An 11,262-nucleotide genomic window follows, 5' to 3' on the forward strand; every position below is an offset into this window, starting at 1 on the left:
GCCAGCTAACTTGCTCAAGCTAATAGCAGTGCCAGAACATGAACTGAAGTCACCTGGCTCCAGGACCCACATTTGCCCAACAGGTGCTTATGACCAGGAAAGCCTCTTCTGGAGAGAATCAGTAGAGCTGAGGCAAATTAGACTTTTCAAGGCCCAGGAATCAATTTTTTTTTTTAAGTATATCAGAGACATCCTATGATCAGGTAATTTTGGAAATCACTACAATAGAACAAATATAAAGAGAAAAACTAAATAAAAACCAAATTAGCTACTACTCATGTAGTAAAATATCCTCTTGCCAGGCCAATATCAGTATCTGGATGTCTCCAGGGGTGTTCACCCTGGGTACTGCGGATGGAAGCCCCTGCCCTGTGGCCCGTTCTCCTAAGCACTTACCCTGACTACCTGTGGCAGGCACAGAAACTGGACTTAAGCAAATACCATCCAGGTTTGAGTCCTGACTCTGTCACTTCCTTTCTAGACATGCCCCTGGATGAGTCACTTTCTATCTCTGAACGTCAATATTCTCATCTATAAAACTGAACCTCAATATTCTCATCTATAAAACTGAACCTCAGTATTCTCATCTATAAAACTGAGATATGTTTTGGATTACAGAGTTGGTAGGATTAGCAAACACAAGCGTATAATAATCAGTCTTTATTGATCTTCATTAAAAGTAAAGTGCCAAGAAGGATGAAAAATGACCCCCCAAAAGTTCAGATCATTACTAACAAGCCAGTTCTCCAGGAGTAGAGGCTCCTGTCCCCAGTGGCTGTAGTCTTGCCCGTAAATGTAGTCACTGGTGGGGAGGGGGAATATAGCTTTGCTGTCCCAACTTCCTGAAGACGATCCAAAATGTCTAAAAAAGAATTTTTCTCCAAGATAAACTTTATTTCAAACTTTTAACTACATGCCAAGAAAGTGCTTACTACTTGGGAAAAATTAACTTTCCAAAATTTCACAGAAAACAAGTTAGCAAGGAATGTGCTTTATCAGTAAATTAGTAATGAAGACCTTTAACCCTGGCTAAAGATTAACAATGATAACTAGGTTATTAAACTGGAGGCTTGTTGGTTAAACCTATTGTATTTTGAAAGAATTATAAAAACTCTGATCTCCCAGTTTGTGTATTAGGGCCAACCATGTGTGAAACAGCCTATCAGAAACACTGCTGCCCATTCTGTCCTGGACACTGGACTTTCCATGCATTGTTACACTGCCAGACTCTCAGTGTAGCCCTCCAAGATTTTTTTCCTATTTTGTAGGGTTACCAACTGAAATTAAGTAGCATGCCCAGGATGACACAGCCTGAAATTCTGACTTGGTACAATTTCTGACTCTTTGGAGGCTAGAGAAGTTGTGTCACAAACGACAATCATACTAACGCAAGAAGACTAAAAAGCAAATTTTAACTCAAGAAGACTAAAAAGCTCATTAATACTTAGCTTCGGGCTGGTCATCCACACACAGCATTCCTTCCTAACTGGTGTGGCCACACAAGAGATCAAATTATAGGTCAGAAAGCCGAAACCTATGCAGAGAATTACAGACTCATTCCATGGGAATTTCCACTCAACAATGGATATGTATTGCATACCCTTCACTATTCCGTAGAGAATAGGGGGCCTGTTTAGAAGCAGGAAGACATGGAGAACTACTGCCTTCTGGCCCTCTTTCTGCCACCATTTCCTCACTTCCCATGCAGATCCCACCATGCAACTAACTTTATTTTTTTTTTTCATTCTACTAACTTTAAAACACCCACCACATGACAATATAATCACTGCTTATATTTCAGGCATTAAGATCAACTTTGGGTGTGTTTTTTTTTTGTTGTTGTTGTTGTTGTTTGTTTGTTTTGAGACAGAGTCTTAATTTGTTGTCCTGGGTAGAATGTCAAGGCATCACAGCTCATAGCAACCTCAAACTCCTGGGCTCAAGTGATTCTCTTGCCTCAGCCTCCTGAGTAGCTAGGACTATTGGTGCCCACCATAATGTCTGGCTGTTTTTAGAGATGGGGGTCTTGCTCTTGCTCAGGCTGGTCTCGAACTCCTGAACTTGCCTTGACCTCCCAGAGTGCTAGGATTAAAGGCGTGAGCCACTATGCCTGGCCCATGTGTGTGGGTTTCTTAAGCAATATCTTGTGGGTAGGTAAAGCTCTTACTTAAAATAAAAATTCTATTGATTTCCACTTGAGAGGGTGATATCAGCCTGCAAAAATGATTAAAGACCACTAAACTGTAATATTTTAGACATATTCAGTTGACTGTTTACCACTCACTTAAAAGAGTCAGCTCATAGATTATATATTAATGCCTATGAAAATATTTTACAAATCAATAATGGTTAACAAAAAACTTCAGTAACCTTAACTTTGTGTACTTAAGTGTAGGTTTCATACACTATCTAGACAACAGTCAGCCTTTTTCCTTTTTTAAAAATCTTCTCACTGGTACTGATTTCCTACCTTTAACCAGAAGGGAAGAGCTGGTCTCACTCATGTTTCTATTCCAACTAAATGAACCTCACCACTACTGCAAAGGAGGATGGGGATACCTGACTTCCTTCTAAGGCATAGAAAAGCATGGTGGGCCTGCTCCGACAGCCATTGCTTGTCCTTTCAGCTTTCTTTGCAGGAAATGAGGAAAAAGAAAAGGATGTTTCCTCCCAGTTGGAGCCTTTGTATATCTATCCCCATGAGATTTCATAAAAGTTTTATGGAAAATTAAGAACATGTTGAACATGTTATTAAGTCTGAATTATAACCATCCCTTGCTATACAAGCTCCCCTCTGACAACTACAACCACAGATATTGCCTCTTTCCTGGACATCCATGTGGCTTAAAGCCTGCACTGCTCAATCTAACCTATTAATACATATTTAGAGAAATTTATATTAGAGCTGCGCTGGGAACTGATCAATCCTCTTGTCCAAGGATCATTTTTGCAAGTGAGACATCTGCAGTCTTGAGAGGAGAAAGTACCTGCTTGAGGTCTCAGGACTTCTTGGTAGACACTCCATTCATCCTCCCAAACAGTTCCTCTCATCTTACATGTCAAGTCTGAGGCCTGCACTGTTAAGAGCTGCAGACGTCTTATTTACCTGCATCCCCCTCTTACACCTGTTACAAAGCCTGGACCACCGGAGCAGCTCAGTAAACTGGAGATGAACAAAGGAGTGAAAATCCAGAGGCACCCAAGTTAAAGGCTAGAAGTTGAGGCAGAGGAAGGGATTAGGAGTGTGAGGAAAGCATTAAAAGAACACTGGGTGGGTGGGGCTTCAGAGAAGAGCTGTCCATGGAGAATTAAGTACCCAAGCCCTGAAATCAAGCAGAGCTCAAATTTTTCATTCAGGCACTCAGCAAAATATTCACTGAGGGTTCACTTGGTACAGGCAATTGCTGGATGCAGGGGATAGACAGGCTGAGCAAGACAAACATAGACCCCATTCACACAGGGAATAAAATAAATACAGTTCAACTTGTGACAAATGCTATTAAAAACAACAACAGCAGCAACAACAGGGGTTGTGTAAGGAAAGGTGTGTGCAATTTTAGACAGCATAGTTAAGGGAAAGTAAGTATCTTTGAGGAGGAAGCTTTTCTGTTTGACACTCACATGGCCTTCCACTGTGGATAGCCAGCTGTGTGACCTTGTGCTGCTGCACAACCTCTCTGAACCCGCTTTCTTATCTGGATTATGGAGACAATGCTGAATACCTCACAGGGCTGGAAGAATGTGAAGGTAAATGGACATGAGTCACCTGGCACACAGTAGATACTGTGATTATTGTCATTCTGGGACGGTCAGAGACCAGTGACAAACGGGGAAAATTAGGAGAAAAGCTTGCAAACACAAGGTGTGCACGGGACCACCACTGTTCCAAGAATCTACTTACTTGCACATCTCTTCCCTAACGGATTGCTAGTTCTAGGGCAGGGGTCAGGTGTCCTCCTCCCTGAACCCCAGCCCTGTTCTGCACCGGGAGAAGCCAAGAGCTAGGTGCGTGAGGGGTGTGGGGATTGGGGCCACCGGTCACCGAGGAATTGCTCGTGCGGTTCGCGCGGTTGCCTGTCCCGGTGGCAGCCATCTTGGGTGTCTCCCCGGGGTGAGTTTCGTCACGCTGCCACCGGGCACAGGATGGCAAGGCGCAAAGGGGCGTGGGAAAAGGAGCCCCCTCCCATCGGGGATCGGGCACCACCCGGGGATTAGAGAGCGCCAGGGCCTCAGAATGCTGGAAGTGGGGAGCTGTCGGGAAGCTGGATGGCAGGGGTCCCCAAGGTGCAGGGAACCCTGGACACAGGCCAACGACTGGGCTTCGGACCCCGGAGCCTGGGGTTCTCCCGGCAGCCGCCCGCGAGCGCGCGCCCCCGCCCGAGCCTGCGCGCCTCCGCCGGGCTCTCGGCGCGTGTGCCAGCCGCCCCGGGCGGGCCCCCCAGCCGCTACTCACCGCTTCCCCCGGGCCGCCTCCCGCGCCACTTGCAGGTCACACTCTCGCCTCCTCCGCCGCCACCGGAAGCTCTCCTCCCGCCACGGCGGCCCCGCGCGCCGCCGAGGCCCCGGAGCGCGCCCTCAGAGCGCGTCCTCGCGCAGGCCGCGGGCGCGCGTCGGGGCGGGGAGGCGCGGGCCCGGCTGGGACCCCACCCCGGGCTGGGCGCTGCGGGGCCGGGCCTCCCGGCAGGCGGACCCTACACGCCGCGCTGTTGCTTCTGGCTGGGCGGAGGCCGATGCTATTGTTTCCATTTTGGTTTCCTTCATGGGGCGGCCTCCTAATCGTTTCTGTACTCTAAGGGCCTTGCGAAGAAAGGGTCAGCAGTGAGTCACCCGCTCACTCGCTCATCTTAGCGTTGAAACCCGTGCTTCCCAAAGTGTGAGAGCTTGGTACCACTGGTGCTACAAGGTGATTTTTGAGGAGGTAGAAGTGCCACCACATAATTTATGTCTTTAAAAAGTAACAAGAAGAACAACAAATTACTCTAGCTCCTTTATGGAGAACAGGCTGTAGGGACGGCAATATGCAGGCAGAAAAGAGGTCATTTAGACCTAACCAGGAGAGAGAGAATGGTGTCATGGACCAGGCTGGGGCGCAATAACAGTGGAGAAAAAAGGGAGACGCATTAGATCTAGGCATCTTTGAGGGTAAATGAAATCTATTATAATACATGGTGAATTAAATTGGATCATGTTCATGGGTAGAAAGATTTTTTTTTTTTAAGACAGAGTCTCACTATGTCGCCCTAGGTAGAGTGATGTGGCTTCACAGCTCACAGCAACCACCAACTCTTGGGTTTAACTCATTCTCTTGCCTCAGCCTCCCAAGTAGCAGGAACTACAGGCACCTGCCACAACGCCCGGCTGGTTTTAGAGACGGGGGTCACACTCTGGCTCAGGCGGGTCTAGAACTCCTGAGCTCAGGCAAACCACCCGCCTCAGCCTCCCAGAGTGCTAGGATTACAGGCGTGAGCCACTGCTTCCAGCCTAAAATATTCCATTTTTAAAGATGTAAATTCTCTCCCAAATAACTTATAAATGTAACACCATTCTAAGCAAAATTCTGAGAACACTAGTTGGTGTGATGGTGTGTATGTACAACTTGACACATTGACTAAAATGTACATGGCAAAATAAAGAACTAGAAAAAGCCAAAACAACGTTGAAGAAAACAGTAAGATGGAGTGACTTGTCCTACAGATACAAAAGTTGTTATACAGTGATGGTAAATAAGAAAGGTGGTATGTTGGTGCCAGAATCAACAACAGAGGTGCCATACATGGACCCCTGCACTTGTAAAAACCTGCTATGAGTCGGCATTGCAAGTCAGGGGAGAAAGGTTAGCTACTCATTAAAGATGCTGGAACAATTCAATCCCTAAATTACACAACACACAAAACTCAACTGCAGGTGCATTTAAGGTCCAAATATGAAAAACAAAACTTTCAAAATTCAAGCAATATTTTTCATAAACATTGGAGTGTCTTGCTTAGCCTCAGAATTCCCAGGAATGTACACTGTGGCAAGTGCAAGACTCAACTGGATTTAAAAAAGAAAACAAAAGGTTTCTTCTATCAGGGAGCATGTGGGCAGGGAAATAGGCAAGTAAGTATCTAAAATAAATGATAACAATTTAATATAAAACTTGCAATGGTAGAACGTGGAATATGCTGTGTGACAGAGCTTTGAGAACACTGGAGAAGGGATTGGCCAGGTTACCTGCAGAATGGCCAGGAAAGGGAGGTTTAGTAGATACAAATGTATCAGTTATCTGTTGCCATAAAAATGCTACATCACAACCATAAAACCTTGGGAATATGCAACAGTAAACATTCCTTTTTGTTCCAAGTCTGTGGGTTGGCTGCGCACTACTGGGAACCTGAGCTGGACCATGCAGAGTTTACTCATGTGTCTGTGGTCAGCTGTGGACTGTGTGCAGCTTTGCTGATCTTTGCAGGGCTCTCTCACACGTCTGAGGCCTCAGCTGGGACAACTGGCCGACTTGGCTCTGCTCCACCTGCCTCAGCCCTCCGGCAGGCTGCCCGGGCAGAGATAGAGTAGATAGATGTGCCCAAGGCCTCTGGAGCTTGCAGCTGGCGCTCCTTTACTTGCAGCTGGTGCACCTTCACTTCTCGGGCATCCTAATGGTCAAAGTCAGCCACAAGTCTGGCCCACATCCAAAGAGAAGTAGACTTTGATCTCTCAATAGGAGTAGGGGCCAAGCACATTGCTAACGGGTGTAGATATGCAGACCAAGAACTGGGGGTTTCTTTTTCTTCAAAACTTGAATCTTGTGTAGTTCTTGCTTTTCCAGGATCCTAGTTTTTTTGTTTTTGTTTTTGTTTTTTTTCAGGAATCCTCCTCCCTCACTATACTTGTTGATCTTGTCAGATTGTCAATCATGGGTCTTTATCTTCTTATGCCTGCCACAGTCATGGGTACATGATCCAAGCTGGGCCAAACAGAATCCTGCCCTGAATTTATATGTGGCCACTGGGAGAGAGAAGTCACTCCCCTTATCTCACACATACACACATATTGGGGTTGCTAAACTAAGGGAATGTGGATTAAGAGCAGCCAGAGCCACCCCTTTTGCCAGTCCACAGAAGTGAAACGGAGCCAAAAGATACGAGGGAGATAAAGTTCAGATGAAGTAATTTCAGGCCTGAGCTCAGCCAGACCTCCTGGGCTACCAAACCAATCTTCTTTCCTTCCCTCCTTACTTTTTCTTTTCTTTATCCTTTTCCTTTCTCCCCTCCCCTCCTCTCCTCTCCTTTTCTCTTCTCTTTTCTCCTTTTTCTTACACTCTTTTGAGTTGGATTTGTGCACAGGGGGGTTGTTCACAATGTAGTGGTATTTGAGCTGACTGCATTGGAGTTGGAAAAAGCACAAAAGGAGATAGACAAAGGGAGAAGAAATGAGACAAGGAATTAAAAATAGAAAGCAGGTGTCTATATGAGTGTCACCATTATTTTAAATAAAGATCTTTCAGAAACACCTCCCACAAAACTGGAGTGGTATTTTTGTTTGATAGAGCAACTGAATGCTTGGGAATTCTCACTACATGTTCATCAACAACGGTTGCAAAACCTTTGCATTTTAGCATGGACTTTGACTCATTCAAGGAATAGCAAAACAAAACACACTTAAGTCAGCAAAAGTGGGAAGACATTCCTGAGCATAATAAAGTTCAGTGAACTGGGAAACGATCTTGCTGAATGCCTTATAAGATGAAGATTTCATCAGGTGCAAAAGGAAAAGCAGTGAGAACCATTATTTTTTTCCTCTAAATTAACTCTTGAATGAAAGCTTTAAATTCCAGATGATATTAGGCATGTTACTTTTGATGATAAAAGGAATATATAATCATATAAATTTGAAAAGTTCAGAAAAGTACATGTATACACTCAGGGCTACTCTATAGAAACCTCCCCATTAGATATTTCATATATTTCCTTCCAATATTTTCTTTTGTTTTCAGACCAGTCACACTTTTGTTCATCCTGTGCTTGAGTTTCATCTCTCTGGATGTGTTACTTGGAGGCACATGGCACAGCGCATAAGCCCCCAGGCCCTGGATGCAGGCCCACCTGGCTTCTGATTCTACCTCTGCCCCAACAGGCCATGAAACCCTAAATAAATTAATTCTTTAATCTCTCTGTGCCTCACTAAAGTGGGGTAAAGCTAACACCTGCCTCATAGGGCTTTTGAGAAGATTATCTGAGATTATGTCCATATAAGGATTAGCAGAGAACCTGGCTCACAGGGAGCCTTGCTAATAGAGAGCTGTTGTTCTAAGAGTTCCCGATTCCCGGCACATATAGTACTTCATAAATCTCTCTTCTTAGGTTTAAAGTCCTGTTTTCTCTATAGACCATGAAGCCTTTAAAATAAGTAACTTGTCTTACTCAACTTTCTATTCCCAGTGTCTAGGAAGATATCAGTGGATTCAGTATTCATTTGCTAAATATGTGGTTAGAATTGTGGTGCACATACTTTAAGTTCTACTTCCTTCACTTTAAGTCTAGGCTCGGTGTGGTGGCTCGTGCCTGTAATTCTAGCACTCTGGGGAGTGAGGGGGATCCCTTGAGCTCAGGCATTTGAGACCAGCCTGAGCAAAGAGAGCTCTGTCTATACCAAAAATAGAAGAAAATAGCACCTGTAGTCCTAGCTAGCTGGGAGACTGAGGCAGGAGGATCACTTGAACCTAGGAATTTGAAGTTGCCATGAGCTAGGCTGATGCCAAGGTACTTTAGTCTGGGCAACAGAGTGAGACTCTGTCAAATAAAATAAATTAAATTAAATTAAATAGAATATATTCTATTCTATATAGAATAGAATATGTAAACATTTTCTCAGGTTGCATTATAATCTTCATTATTCATTCATTCATGATTTTATTCAATAAATTCTTATTGAATGCTGATTTTTGCATTAGTAGTTATTCTGGGTGTTGAGGAATCTACATTGAATAGAACAAATTTAGTACCCTGCCCTTGTGCCGCTGAGAGTCTAGAGGAGTAGACTCTCCAACTGTTTGGCACCAGGGACTGGACAGGGAGCCAGAGGGGATGAGATTCTCACAAGGGAGCACACAATCTAGATCCTTCCCAAGTGTGCTTTACAGTAGGGTTTGTGCTCCTATGAGAACTAATGTCCCCACCCCCATGTGACAGAACCTAATGCCCTGTCCCCATGTGGCAGGAGGCAGAGCTCAGGCAGTGACTTTAGTAATGGGGAGCAGCTATAAACACAGACGACTGCTTGCCTGCTACCACTCACCTCCTGCTGTGTGGCCTGGTACCTGTCTGTGGTCTGGGGGTTGGGGAACTGCAGGTCTAGAAGGTGAGACAGACAATAAACTCCTCCCTAACATCTAGATTAGTGTTTGATTAAATAGAATGCTTTCTAGATTAGCCAAGTGGGCACACAAAACCCATCACAATACTACTTCCCCCCTGATTTTATGTCTCCATTTTTACTCTTGCCTCTAACTATTGAAGAAGTTAAGGAAACTTCACCCGAAAATATGACTCCCTGGTATAAAGAATATTTTGAATTAAAGCCCATTCAAGGTGAAGAAAGGCTGGGGGAGGACTTTGCTCTGTCTGCATCCGCTGGACAGGCCTGATCTGAGATCAAAGGAGAAAACTCACACCCCTCCCCTTTTCCTGTTATCTCAAAATAGTTCAGGAATGAGGGTCAGGAATGTAGGTGGACTTAGCCCAGATAATTTAAGTCATAAACACCTGTCTCCCAGGTTAATCTACAAGTCAATCTATTTCTCCCTCATCCATTTGTCCTCCCTAGCAACCATTTATTCCCTATGCTCTTTGATTTCCTCCCTTCCCTCTAAAAGGTATGTATCAAGATACATGAACTCCTTTGGAAAACTGGGTTATCATTCTGTAATGTCTCCTCCTGCACACAGTGAATAAATCCTTTCTCTTATTAATCTGCCTTAACTGTGAGTTTATCTTTCAGAGAACTTTGAGGGAAAGGGCCCCTTAACTATCCAGTCTCTGATCTTTCAGGAATGTGAAGTGAACCAGGTATCCTCTGCTTTTAAAGCCTCAGAAGCTTCTAGTTTTACATACAATAAAATCTGAACTCTTCCCCATGGTCTATATTCCCTGACATCTGGTCTGTCGTGTTTCTTCAGTTATATCACCATCCCCTTTGTTTGTGTTATATCATCTGGAAAGGCTGACGTATTCCTACCCAGGGCCTGTTCCCTCTGTGTGGAATGCTCTCAGGTCAGATTTTACCTCCTCCAAGAAACTGTCCCTGACCACGGATCTGGAACAGCCTCTCCCACTCCCGCTGGAGCTCATCACTCATTTATTTCTTTTACTGCACTGTCATTATTCAAAATTACCTTGTTTACCTATTTTTGACTTGTTTCTTTTCTATCTCTTCAGCTAGAATGTTCCACCAAAAGGGCAGGGATGCTGCCTGCTTTATTCCTCACTGTGTCCTCAGCTCCTAGACTAGTGCCTGCCAGGGACCTTCAGTGCCGAGATCCTGCCACAGACCCTGCATGAGGACACTCCAACCCTTTACTTCTGCTCCTACAACTGGTTGCTGTGGCCACCACTGGAATGAAGCCGCCCACTGTCTGGGCAGGCATGTCTGATTGGCTGAGCTGAGATCATAAGGTGTTTTCTGTAGAGGCCAATAGTTCCTCCCTCCCATTCAGACCCTGATGTTTCCTCACACCCCTCCCACTCCTTAGATCCTTCACATGTGCGCTTCACAGTAGGGTTTGCGCTCTGCAGAATCATACTATCCTGCTTTCTATGGTTTCCATCGTTAATTTCTGATTATTTTTGCCTGTTCTGGAACATTTATTATCCATATAAGTGGAATCATATGGTATGCACCTTTTTCTGTGTGTATGTCCCACTCCTTCCACTTAATGTGTTTTTTGAGATAAATCCATGGTGTTGGATGTAGCTCTATTTTGTTTCATCTCATTGTGGCATAGAATTCTGTTATAAGAATTTGCCACTTTTTTTGGTATTCATTTTCCAACTGATGGACATTTACAATATTTTCAGACTTTGGCTATTATAAATAAAGCAGCCAAGAACATTCAAGTACAAACATTTTATGGATATAAGAGCAATTATTATTAACTTGGTTTTGGGTCTAGTTCTTTTATTTATTTATTTTTTTTTTGAGACAGAGCCTCAAGCTATCCCCCTGGGTAGAGTGCTATGGCATCACAGCTCACAGCAACCTCCAACTCCTGGGCTCAAGCGAGTC

The 11,262-nt window shown here is 44.4% G+C and overlaps 1 protein-coding gene across 2 annotated transcripts in view; it reads right to left on the minus strand.

The window, feature by feature from the left end:
- SFXN1 (sideroflexin 1) overlaps positions 1–4,529 on the minus strand; it is a 51,522-nt gene extending 46,993 nt beyond the window's left edge. For both annotated transcript variants that reach the window (XM_012809126.2, XM_023515165.1), the window contains exon 1: positions 4,454–4,529. The gene's annotated coding sequence lies outside the window, so the exon portion shown is untranslated. The remainder of the gene's footprint in view (positions 1–4,453) is intronic.
- Positions 4,530–11,262: the final 6,733 nt, after the last annotated feature.

The sequence above is a fragment of the Otolemur garnettii genome, unplaced genomic scaffold (genome assembly GCF_000181295.1).
Source record: "Otolemur garnettii isolate 467f Iridium unplaced genomic scaffold, OtoGar3 scaffold00003, whole genome shotgun sequence".
Classification (NCBI taxonomy): domain Eukaryota; kingdom Metazoa; phylum Chordata; class Mammalia; order Primates; family Galagidae; genus Otolemur; species Otolemur garnettii.